Source organism: Panthera pardus, unplaced genomic scaffold (genome assembly GCF_024362965.1).
Source record: "Panthera pardus isolate Hobbes unplaced genomic scaffold, ASM2436296v1 HiC_scaffold_24, whole genome shotgun sequence".
Lineage (NCBI taxonomy): Eukaryota > Metazoa > Chordata > Mammalia > Carnivora > Felidae > Panthera > Panthera pardus.
Genome location: NW_026526810.1, coordinates 127,651,774 through 127,667,400, shown reverse-complemented (window position 1 = coordinate 127,667,400; position 15,627 = coordinate 127,651,774). Strand labels below are relative to the sequence as shown.

Sequence of the window (15,627 nt, the reverse complement as noted above, 5' to 3'; positions counted from 1 at the left end):
TAGTCCCATACATCCCCATTTTCAGGTTGAGGAAACTAAGGCTCAAAGAGGTTAAGTAGCTTGTCTAAAATCATCTGTCTTAATGAGGAGTCCACAGTTCTCGAAAGCTTGTGTCCTTAGACTCAGTGTTTTATATTCTCCAATTGAATATTGGGAGTGATTACAATTCCTGTTTCTCTTCTTCCCAAGTCAGGTTCAGCCCAGTCTAGCGAATGGAAACACTTTCAGCAGCAGCTGGAAGTAATAATTATAATAATATCTAACAGTTTCTGAGCCCTTATTAAGTGCAGGATACGGTTATGCATCGGATGTGCCTCACCTCATTTAATTCTTGGAAGGCAGCTATGCTCACCACTATACCACCAACGCTCACCTCATTTAATTCTTACAACAACTGTAAGGAAGGTGCTGTTGTTATCCTGTGATAGGTGGTCTTGTTCTCAGGTTTTATGTAGCTTTTCCTGGTAAGGATTATACATCACTACCTGTTGCCAGGTGGTTGCAATGTTTTCTGTGGGAGGAGTGTCCTTTCTAGCCTCCCTGAGGTCAAGCCTGATCCTGTGACTTGCTTTGGCCAATGAAATGTGAACAGAAGGCCTTTCACCACATCTGTGCAAAAGTGTTAAGACCCATTATATTTCTATCAGCTCTCTTGATCCTTTTCCTCTCTCATGAGAATGGCTAGTCCAGTTAGGGCTGCTCCCTCCCCCTGGGACCTGGAAAGAAAAAGATACGAAGCAGCCCACATCTAACACATTACAGGAGTGAAAAATAAACCTTCACTTTTATTTATTTATTTAAAAATTTTAAATGTTTATTTTTGAGAGAGAGAGAGAGAGAGACAGGATGAGCATGGGAGAGGCAGAGAGAGAGAGTGGGAGACACAGAATCCGAAGCAGGCTCCAGGCTCTGAGCTGTCAGCACACAGACCGACCCAGGGCTCAAACTCATGAACCGTAAGGCCATGACCTGAGCTGAAGTCAGAGACTTAACCGACTGAGCCAGCCAGGTGCCCCATCCTTTGCTTCTAGGTGGCACTGAGATTTGGCACTGTATCTTACACAGCCTTAACTAATGAGATTAAGAGAGAGATTAAGACAGAGAGCCTTAACTAACACATAACCCCCTCTTATAGACGAAGACACTGAGATTCAGAGAGATTTAGTTACTTTCCCACGGTCACTGTATGGTACCTGCTGGATAGCTTGTTTGTGCAAGCATACCCTGAATGCCCCTGTTAATCACTATCTTGAAAATGTAGAAATCTTTTCCTCTGTCCATATTCCTATCAAGCAGAATGTGCAGCAGAATGTGTTGTTCAGTGTTCAAGGTCAGGGGCATTGGGGGTGGCCAACCCAGAGTGTCTCCCTTATAACAAAGATTGTCCAGAACGACCTAACACTAATATCATCCTCAATGGGGAAAAACTGAGAGCTTTCCCCCCAAGGTCAGGAACAAGACAGGGATGTCCACTCTAGCCACTGTTATTCAACATAGTATTGGAAGTCTTAGCCTCTGCAATCAGACAACACAAAGAAATAAAAGGCATCCAAATCGGCCAGGAGGAGGTCAAACTTTTCCTCTTCGCAGATGATATGATATTCTATATGGAAAACCCAAAAGATTCCACCAAAAAACTGTTAGAACTGATTCTTGAATTCAGCAAAGTTGCAGGATATAAAATTGATGCACAGAAATCGGTTGCATTCCTATACACCAACAATGAAGCAACAGAAAGAGAAATCAAGGAATTGATCCCATTGACAATTGCACCAAAAACCATAAAATACCTAGGAATAAATCTAACTAAAGAGGTGAAAAATCTATACATGGAAAACTATAGAAAGCTTATGAAAGAAATTGAAGAAGACACAAAAAAATGGAGAAAAGATTCCATGCTCCTGGATAGGAAGAACAAATCTTGTTAAAATGTCAATACTACCCAAAGCAATCTACATAAAATCCCTATCAAATCTACAATCCCTATCAAAATAACACCAGCATTCTTCACAGAGCTAGAACAAATAATCCTAAAATTTGTATGGAACCATAAAAGACCCCAAACAGCCAAAGAAATCTTAAACAAGAAAACCAAATCAGGAGGCATCACGATCCCGGACTTCAAGCTATACTATGAAGTTGTAATCATCAAGACAGTATGGTACTGGCACAAGAACAGACACTCAGATCAATGGAACAGAACAGAGAACCCAGAAATGGACCCACAAGCGTATGGCCAGCTAATCTTTGAAAAAGCAGGAAAGAATATCCAATGGAATAAAGACAGACTCTTTAACAAGTGGTGCTGGGAAAACTGGACAACGACATGCAGAAGAATGAACCTGGACCACTTTCTTACCCCATACACAAAAATAAACTCAAAATGGATGAAAGACCTCAATGTAAGACAGGAAGCCATCAAAATCCTTGAGGAGAAAACAGGCAAAAACTTCTTGGATCTTGGCCGCAGCAACTTCTTACTCAACACGTCTCCGGAGGCAAGGGAAACAAAAGCCAAAATGAACTACTGGGACCTCATCAAAATAAAAAGCTTCTGCACAGCGAAGGAAACAATCAGCAAAACTAAAGGGCAACTGACAGAATGGGAGACATATTGGATAAAGGTTAGGATCCAAAATCTATAAAGAACTTATCAAACTCAACATCCAAAAGACAAATAATCCAGTGAAGAAATGGGCAAAAGACATGGATAGACACTTCTCCAAAGAAGGCATCCAGATGGCCAACCGACACATGAAAAAAAAAGGCTAAAAATCACTTATCCTCAGGGAAATACAAATCAAAACCACAATGAGATACTACCTCACCCCTGTCAGAATGGCTAACATTAACAAGTCAGGCAACAACAGATGTTTGCGAGGATGCGGAGAAAGCAGATCTCTTTTGCATTGTTGGTGGGAATGCCAGCTGGTGCAGTCACTCTGGAAAACAGTATGGAGGTTCCTCAAAAAACTAAAAATAGAACTACCCTATGACCCAGCAATTGCACTACTAGGCATTTATCCACGGGATACAGGGGTGCTGTTTCGAAGGGATACACGCACTCCCATGTTTATAGCAGCACTATCAACAATAGCCAAAGTATGGAGAGAGCCCAAATGTCCATCAATGGATGAATGGATAAGAAGATGTGGTATATATATATAATGGAGTATTACTCGGCAATCAAAAACAATGAAATCTTGCCATTTGCAACTACGTGGATGGAACTGGAGGGTATGATGCTAAGTGAAATTAGTCAGAGAAAGACAAAAATCATATGACTTCACTCATATGAGGACTTTAAGAGACAAAACAGATTAACATAAGGGAAGGGAAACAAAAATAATATAAAAACATGGAGGGGGATAAAACAGAAGAGACTCTTAAATATGGAGAACAAACAGGGTGGCTGGAGGGCTTGTGGGAGGGGGGATGGGCTAAATGGGTAAGGGGCACTAAGGAATCTACTCCTGAAATCATTGTTGCACTAGATGCTAACTAATTTCAATGTAAATTGAAAAAAAAAAAGTAACAATCTTTACACACACACACACACACACACACACACACACACATACACACACACAGAAAGATTGTCTAGGTGGCAGGCCTTGCTTGATCTCTTTGAGACTCTGGCCATCCAAGGAGGGGAAGGGCCACTGATACTTGCTAAGTTAAGGTGCTGTGATGTAAAAACTTGTTGCATGTAGATCCCAGAAGCGGATGCTTTGTCCAGTCGGCTGCTCCTGGGCTCCCTATATGTAAAGTACCCCAGTAAACCTGTGTCTCAATCGCTGTCTCCCGGTCTCTCCTCTGACCTCACCAGACCATCACCTACCCTAAGCTTAGAGTCTGCTGGGGTGCAGCTGCACGGTCACACGGGGAGTGAGTAGTATGTCTGGGACTGAAGCCAGGTTAGTGCTTTTAAACATTGAAGGGGATGAGGATAAAAGAAGCTGAAGCAGAGCCAAATCTCCATGTCAAATATATTAGCAGCAGGCAGGCCCCCAGAAGAGTGTTTCAAGAATTTTTACATATACTCCCTGAGAGAGTCAGCATATAGAGACCTGACACCCAGAAGTCCTTGAAACCAGGCTGGGTTAGCCAGAGCAACAGCACAACCAAGAGAGAGAGGTCACAGCCTTGTCCAGTAGGTAAGAAAATGTGCTCTTTTCTTTTCCCTTCCTCCCTGTCCTCATGCCACCAGAGGAGCTAACTCCTCAAAACCGAAGGGAGAGAAGGCATGTGAGGACCGGACGGAGACCTCAGCCTCCACTCTAAGCCTCTAGTGCAACCAAGCTAGTCTGCTCTAGGGGGAGCAGGGAGGGTGCTCCTCCAGGGAGGAGGACTTGGAATCGAGTTTAAGAATAAAGTTTTAAATGACCAGAGCTGTATTGTGACTTGGGGAATGGTAGAGTGAGGCACTCAGCAAATCCCGTCCCCATCATTGGCAATGATGAGATTATACAAAACTGTGACAAAAATCATTTCAATTCCCTGGAAATCAATCAAAGGCATAGCACAAATTAAGAAGTATTTATTCAAGAAAAGTCACTAAACTTTTGGCAGGAAGAGTGAGGGTGTATGACATTTTAGCCCAGAGAGATGCCCAAACTCCCACCAAAGGTCCATGGAGATTGTTCTGCCAGGGCTGGGAAAGCTGGGAAACCAGCAGCTTTGTGCAGGAGAGGGCAACTTGGTTTGGAGTGGAGCCAGAAAGGCCTCATGACCCAGGGGAAGCCTCCGTTTGGAACTCCAACATTGCAGCTGCCCAAGGTTGCAATATTGATTGAGCCAACAACTGACAAGAAAGCCTCCTAGAAGTTTAGTAGGGAGATCCAGGTAATGAGGCAGCCATAACGGACTTTGATAAGCTCCCACATACTCTGGGGGTCTGGGAGGAGGCTGTTTGCAAGGCTGTGTAAGCTCAGGAGAATCTTGAGGGAGCCTGGCTCTCTTATCCTGGCTCAATACAAAGCCTTGCACAGATACAGAGGAGACACTAGAAAGCCCAGTAGAATAAAAGATGGGGCAGGCAGACTTGTAAACTGCCTGACTTTTGAGTGACTCATCACATACAGGGGATAAGAATAAAGGTTGATGCCAGGAACAATAAAGGACAGAAGGCAGTGGGATGGTGTTTTTGATGGGCCAAAGGAGAAAAAAAACTGTCAAACAAGAATTCTTTAACAAAACTACCCTTCAAAAATGAAGTCAAATGAGGACATTCCCAGATAAACACTGAGAGAATTTGTGGCTAGTAGATCTGCCTTAGAGAAATAACTACATAATAATATATAATATATACTAAATATTAAAGGAAATCCTGCAACCCAAAGGGAATGATACCAGGTGATAACTCGAATCTAAGTGAAGAAATTAAACAGAGCTGAATGTTAAATACTAGGACAACTCTGTCTTAATAAGTTCTAGAATCAGGCAAGATCGTCTCAAAGAAACTATCATTCGGAAGAAAAAGTGGGATCTCCTACAAATCAAAAGTGTAGTTGAAGAGAATGAATGGAAGAAATTGAATTCATTTCCTTGCGGCGCCCCAAGTGAGTTAAGATTTCCTAATAAACTGGATACGCTAACATCTCAGAGTGTTTGCCTCCCCCAGATGTAAAAATATAAGCTCCTTGTGGGGAGTGACTCCCCTTCTGTGTCTCCCACCTGACTAGCATCACACAGCTGTTTCTTCCACCCTATTCTTCTGCTTCATAGCATTTACACAAGAGTGGTTACGTGAAGGAGGGCAGGGAGTGTCTGTCTTGTCTGTGGCTGTATCGTCAGAGCCTAGGAAAGTACAGAGCATGGTGGATGGTCTGACATATTGAGTAACGAATGAATAATAATGTACGAGTTGAGACAGCATGGGAAAGAGGCAGAAATGGGATGATCTGGATTCTCACGTGGCTATCGATTAGTTTCAAGTGTCTTAATCTCTGACTCTCAATTTTATCAGAAAATAATTGTATCAGACTATAATGAACTAGAATATATTTAGGCTGAACGTAAGAAGACCTTTGTTCTGATCATAGTTTTATTCCTAGCTGTGTGAGCTTCGGCAGACTGTCCCACTTCCCAGGCTTCATTTTTGAGATGAATAATTGAACCGGGATTGGTGGTCCTAAGTTTGCAACCTCAATTAATTGCTTTTGTTTTGTTTGTTTTGTTTGGGCCATAAGCCAAATGTTTAATTGAAAATCCCACAAACATACACTCATGTTGTGTTAACGAGAGTGTGGAGAAATAGATATTCTTACATATTATTAACAGAAATGTAAATTGATACAACTTCTATGGGGGGAGGCAATGTGGAAATGCATGTCAAAATTGAAAATGCATGAACCACTTATAGAGTTTGATATCCACCTGGGAAAAAAATGAATCTGGGGGCACCTGGGTGGCTCAGTTGGTTGAGCATCGACTCTTGATATCGGTTCAGGTCATGATCCCAGGGTCGTGGGATGGAGCTCCACATCAAGCTCTGTGCTGAGCATGAACCTGCTTAAGATTCTCTCTCTCTCTCTCTCTCTCTCCCTCTCTCTCTCTCTCTCTCTCTCTGCCCCTCCCCTGCTCATGCTTGTGGGGGCACATGAGTGCACACATGCATGCATGTACACTCTCTTCCAAAAAAAAAATAATAATAATGAATCTTATCCCCTTTCTTTTTTTATTTAAAAAAATTTTTTTTAATGTTTATTTATTTTTGAGAGAGACAGAGACAGAGTGTGAGCAGGGGAGGGGCAGAGAGAGAGGGAGACACAGAATCCAAAGCAGGCTCCAGGCTCTGAACTGCCAGCACAGAGCCCGATGCGGGGCTCAAACTCACAAACTGACCTGTGAGATCATAACCTGAGCCGAAGTTGGATGCTTAACTGACGGAGCCACCCAGGCGCCCCATTTAAAAAAAAAATTTTAATGTTTATTTTTGAAGGAAAGAGAAAGAGACACAGTGTGAGTGGGGGAGGGGCAGACAGAGAGGGAGACACAGTATCTGAAGCAGGCTCTGAGCTATCAGCACAGAGCCTGATGAACTCACAAGCTGTGAGATCATGACCTGAGCCCAAGTCAGACGCTTAACCAACTGAGCCACCCACGTGCCCCTCTTATCCCCTTTCTATAGACCGAAAGTTTGTGTACCCCCCAAATTCAAATATTGAACTTATTTTTTTTAATGTTTATTTTGAGAGATAGAGCACAGCAGGGGGAGGGGCAGAGAGAGAGAATGAGAGAGAGAGAGAATGAGAGAGAGAGAGAGAGAGAGAGAGAGAGAGAGAGAGAGACTGAGCTGTCAGCACAGAGCCTGATGCAGGGAATGAACTCAAACTGCGAGATCATGACCTGAGCAGAAATCAGAAACTCAACGGACTGAGCCACCCAGGCCCCCATATATTGAAATTCTGATCCCTAATGTGATGGTATTTGGAGGTGGGGCCTTTAGGTGATGAGAGCAGAGCCCTCATAAATGGAATTATTGACCTTATAAAACAGTCCCCTTGCCCCTTCCACCATGTAAGATTATAGTAAGAAGATAGCCACCTATGAACCGAGAGCAGATTCTCACCAGACACTGAATCTACTAGTGCCTGGACCTTAGGCTTCCCAGCCTTCAAAACTGTCAAGAGTAAATTTCTGTTTTTTATAAGCCACCCAATCTTAGTTTCTTTGTTATAGCAGCCCAAATGGACTAAGACACTCCTACTTTCAAAATCAGTTCCAAAAGGGGCACCTGGGTGGCTCAGTTGGTTAAGCATATGACTTTGGCTCAGGTCATGATCTTGCAGTTTGTGGTTTGGAGCCCTGCATCGGGTTCTGGTTCAGATTCTGTGTCTCCCTCTCTCTCTACCCTCCCCTGCTCATGCTCTATCTCTCACTCTCTCTAAAAAATAAACATTAATAAATAAATAAATAAATAAATAAATAAATATAAAATCAGTTACAGAATAGATCAAACTGTGAAATGGAAAATAATAAAGCTTCTACAAGAAAACAGAACATCTTTATGATCTTGAGGCAGGCAAAAAAACCCTTTATAAGACACACACACAAAATACTAACTATGAAAGAAAATACTGATAACTTGGGCTTTGTTAAAATTAAGAATTTCTTTTCATCAAACATTAAGAGGGCAAAAAGATAGCCAAAGATTAGGAGGAGATATTTACAACACATATATTTGAAAAAGATTTGTATCCCACAATACGTAAAGCTCAATACGTAAACCAATAAAAAGGAGCAATCGACCTAACAAAAACGGACTAATCTCTTAAGCACTTCACAAGAGAAAATATATAATTGGCCAAAAGCACATGAAAAAGCTATTAGTCATCAGAAAAATCACAGTGAAATATCTTTATACAGCCGCTAGAATGGTTAAAGTGTAAAACGATGGACAATATCAAGTACTGATGAATTAATGGAGTTGCTAGAACACGCAGGCATTTCTGACAGGAGCGTAAGTGATAGAAGCTCTTTGGAAAACTTGGCCTCTGTTTATTAAAGCTAAACATAGGTCTGTCACCAGCTAGACCCCAACACTTGACCTTTACTGCCCACCTGCTGGTACTGACCTTTGTCTTACACTTTTCCGTAAACTTCTTTCTGGCTTACTTCTAAACTCAGGCAAATGAAAGCTGAAACCACCCCTCAGGTGGTAGTGACCGCCATGATAAGACCTCCCGCTGGCCAAGACCACCCAGGCCTTTTGAGCTAAACCCCCGACTCATGCCTACTGAGAGGGACCACGGAGTGGCCCCTGGAATGATTGGCAATTACTTTTACCTTATTAGAATACTAAAATCTCCCCCCAAGGAGGAAGCCTCAGTCTCATTTACATAACATGCAATGTGTGTGTAGGCATGTTTCCTTAAGTCACGTGCGTGACCTTATGCCTACCTCTACATACAATGACAAGTCTTCCCTACCTAAATATTCATCCCAACCCTAAATAAAAGGCACCCATTCCCTTTCTGTCAGGGAGTCAGTCACGGCTTTGGAAGCTATTCCCTATGACCCCCTTCTTGGCTGCAAATAAAGTTTACTTTGTGCGCCAACCCCACCTGGTGTATCTGTGACTCACCAAGGAGCAAACGCACGTTGGTTCGGTTACAGGTCTAGTCTATAATCTGGTGAAAAACACGTACAATGAAAACCGGGAAACTATAACTACGCGCCACAACATGGATGAATCAGACAGAGTTGTGTTAAAGACGTGGTGTTGAGTTAAAAGAAGCCAGTCCAAAGACTACATATTTATAATTCCATTTCTATGAAGATCAAGGAGAGGCAAAGCTAACCTCTGATTACAGAAGTTATAATAATAGTTACCTTGGGCGAGGGGGCCAGGTATTGACTAGGAGTGGTGGGGATGGAGGTTCCCAGGGTGCTGATAATGTCTGCATCTGGAGTTTGGCGTTGAGAATACGTGTGGATACACATGTAAATAGTCTTCATTAAACACTGTGCGCTTGTTAATTTTTCTTGCATATATGTTATATCTCAATTAAAACAATTTAAAAAAATACACATACTTGGGGCACCTGGGTGGCTCAGTTGGTTGAGCATCTGACTTCGGCTCAGGTCATGATCTCACAGTCTATGAGTTCGAGCCCTGCGTCGGGCTCTGTGCTGAGAGCTCAGAGACTGGAGCCTGCTTCGGATGCTGTGTCTCCCTCTCTCTCTGCCCCTCCCCCACTCATGCTCTGTCTCTCTCTGTCTCCCAAAAATAAAGATTAAAAAATTTTTGAAAAAATATTACTACCTCAGACCACACATAAAGATGTCAGGGGCACCTGGGTGGCTCAGTCAGTTGAGCATCCAACTTCGACTGAGGTCATGATCTCAAGGCTCGCAAGTTTGAGCCCCACATCAGGCTCTGTGCTGACAGCCCAGAGCCTGGAGCCTACTTCAGATTCTGTCTCTCTCTCTCTCTCTGCTCCTCCCCTGCTCACACTCTGTCTCTCTCTCAAAAATAAATAAAGATTAAAAAAATTTTTTTTAAATACACATACTCTTTAGGAAGGTAATTCCACTTTTAGGAAATTGTACCACAGATATGCTTACACACATGCAAAATGACATATACAGAGTTATTAATTACAATATTGCTTATATAATAGCAAATACTGGAAATAAGTTAAATGTCCATTGATTTAAAAATCTTGGTACATTCATCTGACAGAATGTTACATACCTGTTTTGAAAAACCACTCACACGAGGCTCCTGGGTGGCTCAGTCAGTTAAGCGTCCAACTTCAGCTCAGGTCATGATCTCACAGTTTGTGGGTTTGAGCCCCGCATTGGGCTTTGTGTTGACAGCTCAGAGCCCGGAGCCTGCTTCGGGTTCTGTCTCATTCTCTCTCTGCCCCTCCCCTACTCACGCTGTGTGTGTGTGTGTGTGTGTGTGTGTGTGTGTGTCTTTATGTCTCTCAAAAATAAATAAATGTAAAAAAAAAAAAGAAAAAACAAAAGAAAAAACCACACACACATACAGAAGCTCTTAAGGAGCTGTGAGAGCTGAACAATGTATAAAAAATCTGAAAGGAAAAAAGTGTGTTCATATATGCTATCATTTGTATAAAATATCCTTGTGTGTGTGTGTGTGTGTGTGTATAAAATATCTTTTAAGGGTAGAATCTATCTCTTGAAGGTCACTTTCTTTGCCTCCTGGGAGGAACTTGCCTGGGCATCAGGGGTGAAAGGGTGGTTTATTCTTTGATGAATCCTCTTTTTTTTTATTTAAAAATAATTTTTTAATGTTTATTTATTTTTGAGACAGAGAGAGACAGAGCATGAATGGAGGAAGGTCAGAGAGAGAGGGAGACACAGAATTCAAAGCAGGCTCTGAGCTGTCAGCACAGAGCCAGATGTGGGGCTCGAACTCACGGACCATGAGATCATGACCTGAGCCAAAGTCAGATGCTTAACTGACTGAGCCACCCAGGGGCCCCTCGATGAATCCTTTTTTGTATGTACCCTTTGTCCTCTGTGCCGTGAGAAACCATTATTTTGTGAAAATAAATAACATTAGAAAAAAGAAAATAAATAACATTAATTTTTTTAAACTTTGAGTACTGTAGGAGGCTACATGCACTCCCCACGTCTTTGTGGTCCTGCCTCTTGGCATCACATGATATTCTTCATTTCCATCACCTGCCCAGCACCTAGGAATTTTGTGACCCTCACTTGAAAGGTCCTGCGTTCTTCAGCTCCCAGGTTCTGTGGTTCTACGTCCTTGTCGAAAAGATCTGAAGGATAAAATCTGTGCATTTTCATCTTCCAGCAGCAGGAGGCACTGAGTACTTAAAATATACATATGTCTATTTGTACGTATGTATATTCTGTCTGGATTGACAAGTAAAAGGAGGATTGCTGTGTTCTTTTGTTTATGGAGCACAGAATGTAATCTTTCTATGAACTGACCCTGAATGATGCACAGGAACTTCATGTTCCCATACTTTTTTGGAAGTTCCTTCAGATGTGACAGGCCAATTCTATTTTCCATGCCATCTGGAATGCTAAGCTGCTCTGAGCCCCTGATGAAACTTCCTAGGCCCCCATCTGTGCCCCTCCTTAACCTGTCTCTGTCCCTGCTAAGAGGCCCCCAAACCCCATATGACTCTATGTCGGCAGCTGGGCCGGGTGGAGAAAAGGCTCTAAGTTGCTCTGGAAACAGCACATGCTTGGGCATCAACAAACAGCATTTTGTGCTTTACTTTGGCATCGTGGACAACTCTATCACTCAGGGCCTCAGGTTCCTTAGATGTAAAATGGGTCATTAGTGGTTTTTAAAGTATATGGGAGTGATCATTATACATAGAATTCGTTCTTTAAAGGAATCCTATGTCTACAACCCATATATAAGATACATCAAAGTGGAGTAGTCCTGATTAAGGAGTGTGGATGAAGAGCGTAGGCATGGAAAAGAGGGTACCCAGATCCCCACCCAGTCATTCCCTGCACTCCATCAAGAATCTGCTGAGATAACCCAGAGGAGCCCTGAGGGAGTTAAATGTGTTTGCACTCAGCACCAAGTAATCTCCAAGTGCCTTCCAGCTCTGAGATGCTGGGATTCTGCGGACTCAGGAGAAATTCCCCCTCCCTTAGCTAAATAGAAGAATTTCAGTTGAAGGCTTTTCCAAGAATAAAGATTATTACCAGAGATAAATTTTATCTGAGTGTCCTATGTATATGGCAGGGCAAACATCTAGTTACCTAACATCTGTGTTTTTTATTGCCTCATGAAGCACATTCCTTCCCTTGAAGTCCCGGGAACCCTGCCCTCCTCTCCTTACTTAGGATGGAAATACACACCTCATTTTGCCTGACTGTCTTTGGAATTCCCTTGTCTGCGTGGATTCCCCATACATATGCAATGAAACTTAATTTTCTCCTGTTAATTTCTCATGTCAAGTTGAATCTTAGCCCAGCCAGAGGGACCTTGTAAGGGACAGGAATTGCATGCCTTCCCAACAGAACTGAATTGTGCGTCTCCCTGAATTCACATGTTGAAGCCTGACCCCATTGTGACTGTACTTGGAGACAGAGCCTAGAAGAAGGTAGTGGAGGTCAAATGAAGCCATGAGTGGGGCCTGTTAAGTAGGATTCGTGGGCTTTGAGGAGATACCAGAAGGCTTTCCCCTCCCCGCTAAGTAAGAACACAGTGAGAAGACCCTATCCTGTTTCTCGTCCATTTACCTGCTGGATTTAGCATCCGTCCACGTTTCTTGACTGAATTAATTACTGCCGGTGATGATTTTATGATTCTATCACTCCTCCCACATTTACCAGGTACCATTCCACCACAGGAAGTGCTTTTCTCTCTTCTCACTTGCTGGATTCCTGTTTCAGGTGATGGAATGCAATCTGTTACTCTCACTAACTAATTGCTTTCCAAATTGCCCTAGAATCTGGCTTCTTTGTCCCTTTGAGATGTCACCCTCAGTAGAGCACGTCCTTGCTTTCTGACACCACAGCATGTTTCAGGCTCAGTATATACCTCCTGTACCTCACTCCTAGAGTCAGTAACTTCTCCAAGGGTCCCTTGTTCATGTTGCCAGGGGGAAAAGAAGGCACTTAGAAACCAAGATCTGAGTGCTGAGTTTGTTCATTGTTACTTGCTGTCTATTTCTATATCCATCTTCTGTTTTGCAAACCGTGAGTTTAGCAATGCCCCCAATTCCAATCCAACACCACAAGGTCCATTCTAGATTGATCCCTTTTAAGACTGGTTAACTCTCTTTCCTGATAATGAGAAGCCTGCTTCCCATTACCCATTACCCTCAAGGTATTTATGTATTTGCTCAATCCCACTTCACGTACCTGATCTCCCAGTTCTGCTTTGCCACTGGCCAATTTAGCCAGCTTCCCTTCTGAGGCCCCAACTGCCAGGCCACTGACCGCTGGGCCTCTTGCCTTCTTTGAGCCCTGACTATTGCTGGGGCACCTCCAGACCTGGCTGTCTTCCTCACCTGAGACTGCCCGATCACTTTTCAGTGGGATTCTTAGGGAATGGAGCAAAGAAGGAACATGGGGAGCCCATATGAATATTTCACATAAATATAAAACAAAATTAAATTAAAAATAGAAATCTCTCAAATCAGAAGCGAAAATGAAATAAAATGTGTGTATTGAGTTGTGGTGTTACCACACAGACAGAAGCTATTTCAAGTGACTTTAAAACAAAATAATTTGGGGGCGCCTGGGTGGCTCAGTCGGTTACGCGTCCGACTTTGGCTCAGGTTATGATCTCGTGGTTTGTGAGTTCTAGCCCCGCGTCGGGATCTGTGCTGACAGCTCGGAGCCTGGAGCCTGCTTCGGATGCTGTGTCTCGCTCTCTCTCTGCCCCTCCCCTGCTCACGCTCTGCCTCTCTCTGTCTCAAAAATAAATAAAACATTAAAAAAAATAATTTGACTGCACATTCTCATAGATACACACCCTAAGAACAAAAAAGAACTGCAAGAAAACTTAAACAGGTTTTAGTAATGATCCAGAAAGTCTACTCCTTAGTGTACCAGGAGTCATGAAAACATGTCCACACAAAACCTGTGCATGACTGTTTATAGCAGCACTATTCCTCATAGACGAATGGAAACAACACAAATATTCACCAACTGTTGAATGGATTAAAAATGTGGCATATCCATACAATGCAATATTATTCAGCCATAACGAGTATTGATACATGCTACAAGGCAGATGAACTTGAAAACATTCTGCTAAGTGCTTAACAAAATCTAGATACAAAAGAACACATACTGCCTGGAGCACCCGGGCGGCTCAGTCGGTTGAGCATCCGACTTCAGCTCAGGTCATGATCCCGTGGTTCGTGGGTTCGAGCCCTGTGTCGGACTCTGTGCTGGCAGCTCAGAGCCTGGAGCCTGCTTCAGATTCTGTGTCTCCCTCTCTCTCTGCCACTTCCTCACTGGCACTCTGTCTTTCTCTATCAAAAATAAACAAACATTAAAAAGAACACACACACACATACTTTCTGATTCCATTACAGCTGACCCTCGATCAACACAGGTTTGAACTGTGCAGGGCCACTTCTACACAGATATATATTTTTTTTATGAACAGTACAATACCATAAACTTATTTTCTCTTATGATTTTCTTAATAACATTTTTTTCTCTAGCTTACTTTATTATAAGAATACAATATACAATACATATAACAATAAAATACATGTTAAGCAACTCTTTACGCTATCAGTAAGGATGCCAGTCAACAGTAGACTATTAGTTGTTGCGTTTTGGGGGAGTCAAAGCTTATACATGGAGTTTCAACTGCATGGGGCGTCAGTGCTCCTAACCCCTGCCTTGTTTCTTCAAGGGTCAAGTGTAAATGACATGTACAGAATAGGAAAACATAGTAACAGGAAGCAGATTAGTGTTTGCAGGGCGTTGAGGTGGAGAATGGGGAGTGACTGCCAATGGGTATGGGGTTTCTTTCCCAGATGATGGAATTCTATCTAATTTTGGAATTAAATAATGGTGTTGGTTGTACAACTTTGTGAATATGGTGAAAACCATAGAATTATATACTTTAAAAGAGTAAATTTTATGGGATGTGAATTGTACATCAATAACGCTGTTACTTAAAAAAGAGAGAGAGGTAACCAGGCATGGAGTGCTTCCTGAAGAAACATTCTCATCAAAAATGAGAATCTGACTCTTATTAAGCCTCCGGGGTGGAACATGTTAACACCATGGAGATATAATCAGCAAAATCCACAATGAGAGACATTCTATAAGACAAATTGATTTCCTCAAAACAAACACATTTAAAAAAATTTTTTAATGTTTATTTATTTTTTAAAAAAAATTTTTTTAACGTTTTTTATATTTATTTTTGAGACAGAGAGAGACAGAGCATGAACGGGGGAGGGTCAGAGAGAGGGAGACACAGAATCTGAAGCAGGCTCCAGGCTCTGAGCTGTCAGCACAGAGCCCGACGAGGGGCTCGAACTCACAGACCGCAAGATCATGACCTGAGCCGAAGTCAGCCGCTTAACGACTGAGCCACCCAGGCGCCCCAATGTTTATTTTTGATAGAGAGAGAAAGTGCGAGTGGCGGAGGGGCTCGAACACACGAACAGCGAGGTAATGACCTAAGCC

The 15,627-nt window shown here is 42.6% G+C and overlaps 1 long non-coding RNA gene across 1 annotated transcript; it reads right to left on the bottom strand.

The window, feature by feature from the left end:
- Positions 1–13,619: 13,619 nt before the first annotated feature.
- LOC128773054 (uncharacterized) lies at positions 13,620–15,294 on the bottom strand. The gene is made up of 2 exons (XR_008417303.1): positions 14,267–15,294; positions 13,620–13,880 (listed from the first exon to the last, which is right to left on the bottom strand). It is a non-coding gene; the product is annotated as an uncharacterized LOC128773054 (long non-coding RNA).
- Between the last annotated feature and the right edge of the window lie 333 nt (positions 15,295–15,627).